This window comes from Lynx canadensis, chromosome B2, assembly GCF_007474595.2.
Source record: "Lynx canadensis isolate LIC74 chromosome B2, mLynCan4.pri.v2, whole genome shotgun sequence".
NCBI lineage: Eukaryota > Metazoa > Chordata > Mammalia > Carnivora > Felidae > Lynx > Lynx canadensis.
Genome location: NC_044307.1, coordinates 54,913,990 through 54,926,088, shown reverse-complemented (window position 1 = coordinate 54,926,088; position 12,099 = coordinate 54,913,990).

Sequence of the window (12,099 nt, the reverse complement as noted above, 5' to 3'; positions counted from 1 at the left end):
GTCGGTTGTGCATCCAACTTCAGCTCAGGTCATGATCTCCCGGTTTGTGAGTTTGAGCCCCGTGTTGGGCTCTGTGCTGATAGCTGGGAGCCTGGAACCTGCTTCAGATTCTGTGTCTCCCTCTCTCTATGCCCCTCCCCCACTTGTGCTCTGTCTCTCTCTGTCTCTCAAAAATGAATAAATGTAAAAAAATTAAAAAAAAATTCTATGTAAAAAAATTCTCCTTCAAGGAGTCAAATGCTGCCCTCATCCATCCTATTGAGCCTTTGCTTCTGCCAGCTGGGTTGCTCCTCATGTAAACCGCCATGCTCTTTGAAATTCCATACAGTATAATTCTTTCTCTAGTTATATCCCTATCCCACAGAAGTTCTTAATCTTTTCAGAATGTGAACTACCGTATGATTTGATGAACACACTCCTCAAAGTACACTCCTTTGGTCACTACCTCACTATAAAAAGTGTTTTCTGTATCCAGAGGCAACTGTAATATGCATCTACCTATCACAGCACCAATAATGGACAATAGTGTCATACATTTCAGTAGCCATATTTGGTAAATCACTGTAATCTTTTTCATGTATTTATTTTCATCAAAAAAATTAATTAACACAATGCTCAGCTCTGGCAACCAAGATGCACATAAATTACAGACCTTGACCTCATAATCCATGGGAGGAAAAACACATATAAACATATAACTTTTACTTCCATTAGACCATAAGCATCTCAAAAACAGGGACCAGTGCATCATTCATCTTTGTAACCCCTACAAATATCTATTATTTTGAATTTGATGTAAAATATGAAAGATGCATGAAAAAACTGATGGGTTCAGCTTGCCATGCAACAGATGGTTTGAATCAAAGGTGGCTCAACATATAAAACTTCAAGTCCTCATCTGAAAACTACATACACATTCCTTTCAGAATGACTTGGGTCCCAAGTTTAGCCTATAGTAAGCACAGAGTACCATCTCTGATGAAAATTCCATGATCATCACTGCTAAATTCAGTGCCTGCCCTGGACATCACCCAGCTACAGGCAGACTGTCCCACAGAGGGGCATTCACTCTTAGATGACTCCACAACTCCAAGAGTTATGTCCTGTAATGTGTCGTACTTACAACCAAGATTTTCGTTACCATGCTTAGCAAATCAAAATGAGTGCTCATTCTTCCCCTATGCAGGGTATGCTGCCCTAAAAACCAAAGGTCTGGTACATTTCTTTATCCAGTGATGACTCTATAAACTCTAGGTCCAGCCAGCTCTGCTTGCCAATGAAAGCAAAGACAGGAGGGATTTCCAGCAGGATAGCTAACCCATAAAATAATACAGTTAGCCAATATTGATCTCTCCACCCTTTTCATTTCACTGCCCACCTCTGGACATGGCAAAGAAAGAAACCTGAAGGAGCACTTTGTTTTTATCCCTTTGTTTCAGATTGCTTTTATTAGTCGAGCATCAAGTAGCAAGAGAAGTAGAGAAAAAGCATATTCCTTTTTTTAATGTTTATTTATTTATTTTGAGAGAGAAAAAGAGAGTGCAAGTGCTGGAGGGGTGGGGAGAGAGAGAGAGAGAGAGAGAGAGAGAGAGAGAATCCCAAGCAGGTTCCACACTGTCAGCACAGAGCCCAACATGGGGCTCAATCTCATGAACCTCAAGATCATTACCTGAGCCGAGATCAAGAGTGACGCTTAACCAACTGAGCCACCCAGGCGCCCCAAGAAAAAGCATATTCTTAAAGGAAAGTACAGGGAGAAAAGATTACCCTTCCATGTATCAAACTTATGTGACTTGTTTTAGAAATACTAATTCAGGGGGCGCCTGGGTGGCGCAGTCGGTTAAGCGTCCGACTTCAGCCAGGTCACGATCTCGCGGTCCGGGAGTTCGAGCCCCGCGTCGGGCTCTGGGCTGATGGCTCAGAGCCTGGAGCCTGTTTCCGATTCTGTGTCCCTCTCTCTCTGCCCCTCCCCCGTTCATGCTCTGTCTCTCTCTGTCCCAAAAATAAGTAAACGTTGAAAAAAAAAATTAAAAAAAAAAAAAAAAAAAGAAATACTAATTCAGTACCTACCAAGTGCCAGGCAATATTTTCTATGTCAGGGATACAAGAATGATGACACAGCCAAAAATCCCAGCCATCACAAACCTTATATTCTAGTGGAAAAGAGAGACAACAAAGAAGAGAAGAATACACATTACTATGTTAAATAATAACTGCTAAGCAGAAAAAAAAAAATTAAAGCAGAGTATGAGGATATAAAGCGTTTGGAAGAGGCATTGAAATTTTGAAAAGGGTAGTCAGGAAAGACTAGCTAAGGATATGACCATAAGAAAATTATGGATTTAGTTATGTGTATCTTTAGAAGAATAACATTTCAGGCAGATGGAAGGCATATCATAATTCCATAGTATTTAAGACAATGTGATATTGTGACAGTAATAGACAAATCAACAATAGCAACAGAAAAAAAAAAAAAACCAGAAATGGACCTACACTTATGAAGAAACTTGGTATAGGACACGTCCACTCTATGACTCAGAGAAAAGATGGATGATTCTAAATGGTCCTGTGACCACTGGCTATCTATATGGGGGAAATATATTTCTTACCTCTCGCTATACACAAAAATCAATTCCAGATGGTTAAATGACTTACATGTGAAAGGAAAAACTTTAAGAATTTAGAGCAAATATATGGATGGTCTTAATATGGCAAAGAATTTCTTAAATAAGATATTATGAAAAAGCACAAGCCATTCTGGAGATGGACAGCAGTGATGGTTGCACAACGATGTGAATGAACTTAATGCCACTGAACTGTACACTAAAAATTGGTTAAAATGGTAAGTTTTGCACCACAATTTTCTCAAAAAGCACAAACCTAAAAGGGGAACATTGATAATTTCAGCCACATTAAAATTAAGAACTTAGGTTTAAGAAACACATAAAGATATATTTTTTTAAATCACCCACAAATTGGGAAAAGAAACTTGTCAGATATGATTAACACAGGATTAGTATCAGAATACAATCAATAGAAAAAAGATAAAAACACAATAGAAAAGAAGGGGAAGAACAACCCTGAACAGGTATTTCACAACAGAAGAAACATAAATGATCAATAAACATACAAAAATATGTTCAACCACATTAGCAATTGGGGAAGTGCAAGTTAAAACCACAGTGAAGTAATAATCTATATCCACTAGATGGGAAAACATTTTAAATCTGAAAATATCGAGTATTAACAAGGAACTCCTACTGTAGGTAGGAGTATTAATTGGTGCAACTACTTTAAGATTTAAAAAAATTTTTTTTAATGTTTATTTATTTTTGAGAGAGAGAGCGCAAGTGGGGGAAGGGCAGAGAGAGAGAGATGGACACACAGAATCTGAAACAGACTCCAGGCTCCGAGCTGTCAGCACAGAGCCCAACACAGGGCTCGAACTTGGGATTGGTGAGATCATGACCTGAGCCAAATTCAGATGCTTAACCAACTGAGCCACCCAGGGGCCCCTTTTTAAGATTTTTTTTTAAGTTTATTTATTTATTATTTGAGAGAGAGCACAAGTGGGGGAGGGGCAGAGAGAGAGAGGAAGAGGGAGAGAGAATCCCATGCAGGCTCTGCACCACCAAGGCAGAGCCTGACATAGGGCTCAAACCCACAAACATGAGATCGTGACCTGAGGTGAAACCAAGAGTCAGATGCTTAACCGACTAAGCCACACAGGTGCCCCTAATGCAACTACTTTTAAAAACAATTTGGCATCATCTGGTAAATCTAACCCTTTGTCTCAGTATATATAATAATTCTACTCTTAAGTGTATTCTCTAGAGAGATTTTCATGCATAGACATCAAAAACCCTTAACAAGAATGTTCATAACAACATTAAGATATTAAAACACTGAAAACTATCCATCATCAGGAAAATGGGTGAATAAATTGTAGTCAATTCACAGAATGGAATAAAACAAACAAAGACAGCAGAAATGAATGAACTACATGTTTGCAACAACGTGGATGGAGCTAGAGAGTATAATGCTAAGTGAAATAAGCCAATCAAAGAAAGACAATACCACATGATTTCACTCATATGCAAAACTGAAGAAACGAAACAAAGGAAGAAAAAAAAGGCAAACCAAGAAACAGTCTCTTAACTATGGAGAACAAACTGATGGTTACCCAGAGGGAAGGCTGGGGGATGGGTGAAATAGGTGAAGGAGATTAAGAGCACACTTAGCATGATGAGTACTGAGTAATATATGGAAGTGTTGAATCACTATACTGTTTACCTAAAACTAATATAACACTTTATGCTAAATATACTGGAATTAAAATTAAAAATTAAAGAAAGAAACATTAACACCAACTGAAAGAAATGAATGAACTACAATTAAAGTAAATACATCAACATGGGCGAATCTCAGAAATATGTTGAAGAAAAAGCAAGTCTAAGGAATATATATCTATGTACTAGATCTCTTCCATTCCACCCCTCACCCTACACTCCCGCCCTGTCCCATACTCTCTGATCCTGACTGGCATGGACCATATATCTTCCTGTGCCTTCTGCGTTCTGCTTCCAGAACTTTTTTTTTTTTTTTTAAGATTTATCTTTAAGTAATCTCTATGCCCAACATGGGGCTCGAACTCAGAACTCTGAGATCAAGACTTGTATGCTTCACCAACTGAGCCAGCCAGGTGCCCCTGCTTTCATAGCTTCAAAAGTTACTTTGGGAGCCCCAACAGGAGATGGGAAGGAGAGAAGAAAGTGAGATCAAAGTATTGATTCTGCTAGCTGCTTCCCTGCAGAGCTGCCTGTGTTCTCAACCTGTCCTTGCTCTTTCAAGGTGACCCTCACCCTGGGTCTGGAACAGCTCCCATCTCTACTTTTCAGGTCCACACACACTAAAACATCAACTTCAATTAAGCCCTACTTGGTTAGACTATCCCTTATGGTTCCCTACTCCCACATCTTTGTAAATAGTCTCTGCAAATTCTTTCAATTAGGCTATTTTGAGTGTGCCATCTGTCTCTTGTTGAATACAATTCAGCCTTTATATAAAAACTAAAAAAAATGGAATAATATATTGTTCAGGGATACATACTGCAAGTGGAAAATTATCAAGAAAGCAGAGAGTGGGGCGCCTGGCTGGTTCGGTTGGAAGAGCATGAGACTCTTGAACTCAGGGTCATGAGTCAGAGCCCCACATTCGATGTAAAGATTACTTAAATAAGTTTTTTAAAAACTAAAAAAGAAAAAACCCAAGAGAGTGATTCATACAAAATTCAAGATAGTGGTTAACTAAGTGGGGGAAAGGGGAGGATGCACTGTGTGGGTACATGGACTTTGAAGGTTCTGGTCCTGTTCTAGTGATTATGCTCAATCAGGGGAACATGAATATTCCTTTTATTATTCTTCTTTACTCCTATTTCCTCCCCCCTCCAACCCACATCTCATCCCCACTTCATATCCCTCCAAAACTCTTACGCCTTCTCCTTTCTCTCCCTATTAGACCCAAGACAGAGCTGACATTGTAATAGGGACTGAGAGTTCCAAGCATGGACTCATGGAGACTCAGTGTGAAGTCCCCAGCCACTTCCATCCATTCTCCTGGGACCAGGAGCTCATTCTTAGGATACAGGTCCTCTTCCTTGTCTTCCTCATCTCTGAACCTCTCAGGTATCAAGATCCATGTCTTTTTTCTTGAGAGTCACCACCTTCCCCTAAATTCTCACCTCCACTTGCCGGTGTCATTCACCTCTTGCTGTAATGACCTGGTAGAGGGAGGGAGTTGCCTGAGCCTCCCATGAAGTTTGTCCCACTTGGGGCTTTTCATCAGCCCAGATACCTGGAAGTTGGATGCACTAGGCTGGCCCTCTCACTTGGGGTAACACAGTATGGAGCTCATCTCAGAATCCTGAATCTGGGACTGGGGCTGAAGAAGGAGACATGGGATAGCAACTATGTGGGGTTTAACCCAATACCTCTGCTTTGAGTTTATCCATATGGTGTGTGAGCGTGTGTAGGGGTGAATGAAGGGTGTGAAATGAATTTCATGAAAACATCCAGTAAAATTATCCACTCTTGATGCTGTTTATAAATACAGAAGACTAATAATGAATACAGAGAAAGTCTGACCTTGGTTTAGCCATGGGGAAATAATTTCAGATACTAGTATTTATAAGCACTACTTATCATTTCTGGATAATTATCCTAATAATAACTTGAGGCATTTCCTTACTCTGCATCAGATTACATTTGGGGCAGAATTTATTTTATTACAGTATTAATTATTTATGCCAGCTCAGGATATCCAAAGAGTATAAGAAATACCTATTTTAAGTAAGCACACAACCCAGTTTGGTCCCTAACAACTTAGTAGAATGTCCCTTATTGTTCTTTCCCTATTTAAATTTCAGCTGACTGGAATCCACTGAACTAGACCCATCTACTTAGAATCATCTTATTTGTGTTTAAATGAATTTAGAGAAAGGGAACATAAGAATTTAAGTAATCAAAAAACTATCTTCAAGTACAAATTCGCTTTATGCTCTACAATTGATGACATTTTTCAATAATGTACTGTCCATATAACCTGCTAAAATAAATTAGTGAGTTCACATGAATTTAACTGGATCTTGGCAACATCAGTTTTTCTTTGCAGTGACACCACCCCAAATATTTGAATTTGTAATATGAGACCAGTTATGAGCTCCTTTACACCATGAGCTCCTGTAGATCAAGCCAACTATCTCATTCACTCCTGCCTCTGCCACAGTTCCTGGCATAGCTGTCTGCTGAACTGAATTGAACTCTTCTGTATTTATCCTTAATTCCAGATGGGTCCTCTTACGCTTTATGATGTAATCCTTCACAGAAGATGTGTTTTCACTCTAGATTTTGGCTTTCCCACTAAAATTCCTGATGAAAATATTTTCTCTCAGTTGGCTGAGTTTTGGAAACTGAAGTAGGTGTAAATACGATCCCATTATGATGCCAAGATTTCATTCCAACTTGACTAACTGACTGATCATCATACCCAAAAGTTAACATTCTCAGCTAGATAATGATTTTAACATTCTAGAAAATGGAAATAAAAAGTAAAAAAATAAATCCACTCTGACTAATCTAAACACTCCAGCATCGATGTTCAGGGTTATCCAAAGCATGGAGAGAAAGGACATTCCTACCACATGTGGAATCCCATCATCTGCATTTTCTTCTCTTGGAACAGTAAAACATAATCTGTCAGCCGAGGCCTCATGTGGTTAAAAACTTCATCCGTCTAGAAGGAACATGTTTTTTGCCTATGAAGTTAAATATTTTAGGATCAGTGGCCCAGAAGCAATGCAGTATGTACTTGGGACTCCACCCTAGGTGGGCTTCATACCTGCTGCTCTCTGTCCAGACCCCTCTACTCCACGAGACACCAGGCAATGGGCTCCCAACTCAAATGTCCGGTCTCTTTCACAGGGACAGTCTTCTTCCCTTCCAATTCAATACCGCCCCCTCCCCCCAACCCACACAAATACCCCGCCACACAGGCAACTCTTAGAACCAAGGTCAGTCTTCCTCAGAGTATATTTATGAAGGAATGAGGTTGTTTTGTGCTTTTTCCAGTGGAGTGATAGGAACAGCTGTTTTCTTGGAAACTCTGTGTAATGATCTTTATTGTGGGAATTTTCTATGTAGAGTTAATGTGAGCATTTTTAGAGTTTGCTATGTAGAGTTAATCCAAGCATTTTTATATTATAAAAACATAATATTATCAACTCCAGACTTTTCCAATTATATCTGTTTCCTAATAATAATGCTATTGGCATTTGTGGAGCACATTATAGTTTTCCTTTTTTTCTAATTTTTTTTAATTTTTTTAAAGTTTATTTATTTTTGAGAGAGACAGAGACAGAATGAGAGTGGGTTAGGGGCAGAGAGAGAGGGAGACACAGAAGCAGAAGCAGGCTCCAGGCTCTGAGCTGTCGGTACAGAGCCTGATGCGGGGCTCGAACTCACGAGCTGTGAGATCGTGACCTGAGCTGAAGTCAGACGCTCAACTGACTGAGCCACGCAGGTGCCCCACACATTATAGTTTTCAAAGCACTTTTATTTGTATGATCTAACCCAGGATTTCTCAAGCCAGTTGAGAAATCTCTGGGGTTCCTTCATTCAACATAAATTCCATTTTTTCCTTCAATCTTCTATGATAAGCTTGAAAAGTTTAATAAAAAGCATATCCTTTGTCATCTGGAAGACGATGTTATTTCCAAATGGTGCTATATGACTTCAGTGCCAGCCACTGCATATGACACCAATCCCACTGGTGTCATACGATCATCTGAAATGACATGGTTTGATTTGCCGTGCGTTGCTAAACATGTCTATCTGCCTTTAGATTAACAAGTTCTGAAGTCAAAATGTCAATCATCATGCTGCATTGCCATTGTTCTTAATTCGGATTTTTTTCAACAGTTATACAGATAGAAGGAGCTTCTATCTTGCAGTCATAATTTGCATAATTTTCAATTGCAAGACATTCTCAAGAGTAAGACTTTGGTTTCTTAAAATATTTAATAGTCAATGTTTGATTTGATATTGTGAAAACAAACCAGAGTAGAAAATAAAGTACTATTGAAAACACAATAGAGGTGAACTTAAACATGAAAAGGATTCATTGGAATCAAATAAGGTAAATGATGCTTTTGTTCACTAAACAAAGATTTCACAGCAGTTGGAATAGAATTTGCGGTAGGACAGCTGGATTTTCAGAGGGTTTACAATTCAAAAGCTATTTAGAGGTTACAAAGAGCCTGCTCAGCCCATTCAGCCAGTGCTCAGTTGGTATCGCAAGTAAAAATGTTGCTCCGATTCTGCCTTTGAATGTACCAACTTGCAACAATGTACAAGCATTATATATAAAAGTTAATATATATTTAAGGGTGTTCAGTCAGTGGCATTTTCAATTTTTTTTCTCTTGTGTTTTATAGTGAACAATTAACTTGATTGTTGCTCCAATCAATTGTAGTGGTTAAAAACAAACTCATTGTTTAAAATAAAATAATAAATAACCAACTACGGTAATGACAGTGATTCAGATGATGAGTCACTATGTTCAAAATAAAAAATATCAAGTAAAACAGTGACCGAATTTTCCATTATTAACCCTCAAATGTGCTTTTTAATTTCAGCAAACATCCAGCAAATTAAATACTGTCAAGTGGAATTGTATTAGCTTGCATGGCTCAGTCAGTTAAGCGTCTGACTTCGGCTCAGGTCATGATCTCTTGGTTCACAAGTTTGAGCCCTGCATCAGGCTCTGTGCTGACAGCTCAGAGCCTGGAGTCTGCTTCAGGTTCTCGATCTCCCTCTCTCTGCTCCTTCCCAACTCACACTCTCTCTTTCTCAAGAATAAAATAAAATAAAATAAAATAAAATAAAATAAAATAAAATAAAGTAAAGGAATTGTATCAGCTTTACAATTCTGAGCTTAATATATAAATGTACTTAGGTTTCATGTGGATTTCTTAGCTACATACACATAAATATTATGACAACAATTACAATGACATCAAAATGATATGTGTCAACCCTAGGAATCCTTGATAATTTTCTTCCCCTTAAAGACTTCTTTACATTACTCAAATTTGAGAAATACTAGTCTAATCATGAAATAGATTAACAGTAAACTTTTTGATTTATAATGCTACTCAGGATAAATGCTACCCACAGTAACTTAAAACAGTTTTTGACAAATTTAGAAATTTAAAATCAATGTAAATTAAAAAAATTTTTAATTTAAAAAATCAATTATTACTTTCTGTTTCAATAATTATTTTATTTGAATTGAAAATAATGGACTTTTATGATGGAATCAATTCCAGAAGGCACTGGCTTAGGGATAGAAGTACTAGCCCTCTGGAGTATTTATTTTGTGGGAGATAAACAGTGTTGTTATTAAAAAGCACTCTTCCAAATGCCTCATGGTTACTTATAACATCCATTAACCCTAATGGAGTTACAAAATGTTAAGGAAGAAAAATGTGTTTTAATAGTTGTGTCTTTGAGAGATAAAGATAATACTTTCATTGCTAAGATATTTTATATATTTACCTCTTAGTTGTATGTGCATAACCAAGCAACAATTTTCATATCTCTGTTGGACACATAATTTTTAATGAACTATTTAAAATTCAACAGCTTCCTTAAAATCAATGAAACACATGGAAAAGTGCTAGAAAAAAAAATTGAAAGCCAAAAACATTTGCTTACAATTCAATGATGTACTTAATGGAGCACTTAAAGATTCAAGAGTTAAATAACCTGAATTGAAACTAGATGGATAGATAGGCAGATAGATAGATAAGATATAGAAAGAATAATGAAAATTATTTATATAAAATAAAAAATATATTAAATAAAAACAAATAAATTCTACTTTTACATATATTCAAATGGAATTCTGTTTAAAAAAAACTAAATAGCTAAAGTATTTAGCAGATATTCATGTTTAAGTGAGTTTTTTTCCTAAAGAAGTTTGTATTCTCATCATAAAAGGTGCAGGTAAGGCCATGTTTCATATTTGATGTTTCAAATTTGGAAATGAAATCAGTTCAAATTTGGAAGCAAGAATCTTGTGACCCCTAAGGATTGGGACTGAAAGTCCTATCTTAAGTTTTGAACTTCTAGCCATAACTGGGATTATGTTCTGAAGTATCTGTACTTAGGTGGGTATAATGGAAAAGACAAAGGAAAATAGGACCAGAATTGCATCAGGATTCAGTCTTAACTCATTCCTGACCTCAACACGCATATAATCAACAATCCACAAAATCTTTTTGTGAACTCCTTCTTGGTAGTGCCCATGTGCAGGAAATCAGGTTCTGACTGGCAGGCTTTCTCCACTTTATTCTTAAGATTAATCATTTCATCATCAGGTATGAGGTTTCTAGGGCTACTTCTCCCATTCTTAAGACTACCATGCCTGACAATAATCTGCATTCAGGGCCAACACGAATCTCACTTCAGGCAGCAGCCTTTAATGGAAGAGGAAGGAAGGGTAGTAAAACTTAGAAAAGGGATCTTAGCCACACCAGGAACTGCAGCCACGGCTATCCTGTGCTTAGGGTAGTCAGATATTACTTTTGTTTCCTTGCTACAAAGACCTTTCTGCAAAAAAAGACCTAAAATATCAGGTGTTTGAAACTACCTATTTTTCTGAAATTAGCTTCTCTCACACCAACATTAATAGTAAAATGGCAAAGATAACCAGTAACCCTCCTTCTCACCTTTTGATAAGAAGGACATCCTTTATTTTTTTTTTATTTTTTAAGTTTATTTATTTATTTATTTTGAGAGAGAGAGAGAGCAAGCAGGGGAGGGACAGAGAGAAAGGAAGAGAGAGAATCCCAAGCAGGTTCCATGCTGTCAGCATGGAGTCCAACACAGGGCTCAAGCTCATGAACAGCAGGCTCATGACCTGTGTTGAAACCAAGAGTCAGACACTTCACCAACCAAGCCACCCAGGTGCCCCAAGAGGGACATCCTTTAAATCAAGATACTTTAATAAAGATTACTACCTTGCACAAGTTGAGGCAGAGATCAACCAGTAAAATTTATCTGTGTTGCAGCTGTTTCCCCCAGAGCAAATTTAGAAAGAAACTTTGCATCTCAGCATGATGATAGGACTATTGTGTCTAAAGGCAGAACCAGAACTATGCTAGTAGGGAAAATAGCAATACATGTTTAAATCAAGATTTATCCAGAAAAATTAATGTCTTTGAGGAATGTACTCATTTATTGTCAACCAATTAAGAAACCAACAACCTCATTATTCTTACCAGAGGGAAGATTGAACTCTTAAGTAGAAGATATACATGAACCCACACTCAAGGGACTACCCAGTCACCAGACCCAACACACACACACACACACACACACACACACACACACACGACAGAACAGCAATGTACAGCCAGTTTAAACACACCCACCTCATCCACCTAGATCTGAAGCCCAGAGAGTCATTCTGATCTAAATCTTCTCTTATGCACAGGGACTGAAATTTCCCCAGGGAAGCTGAGGTTACTGCACCAAGATA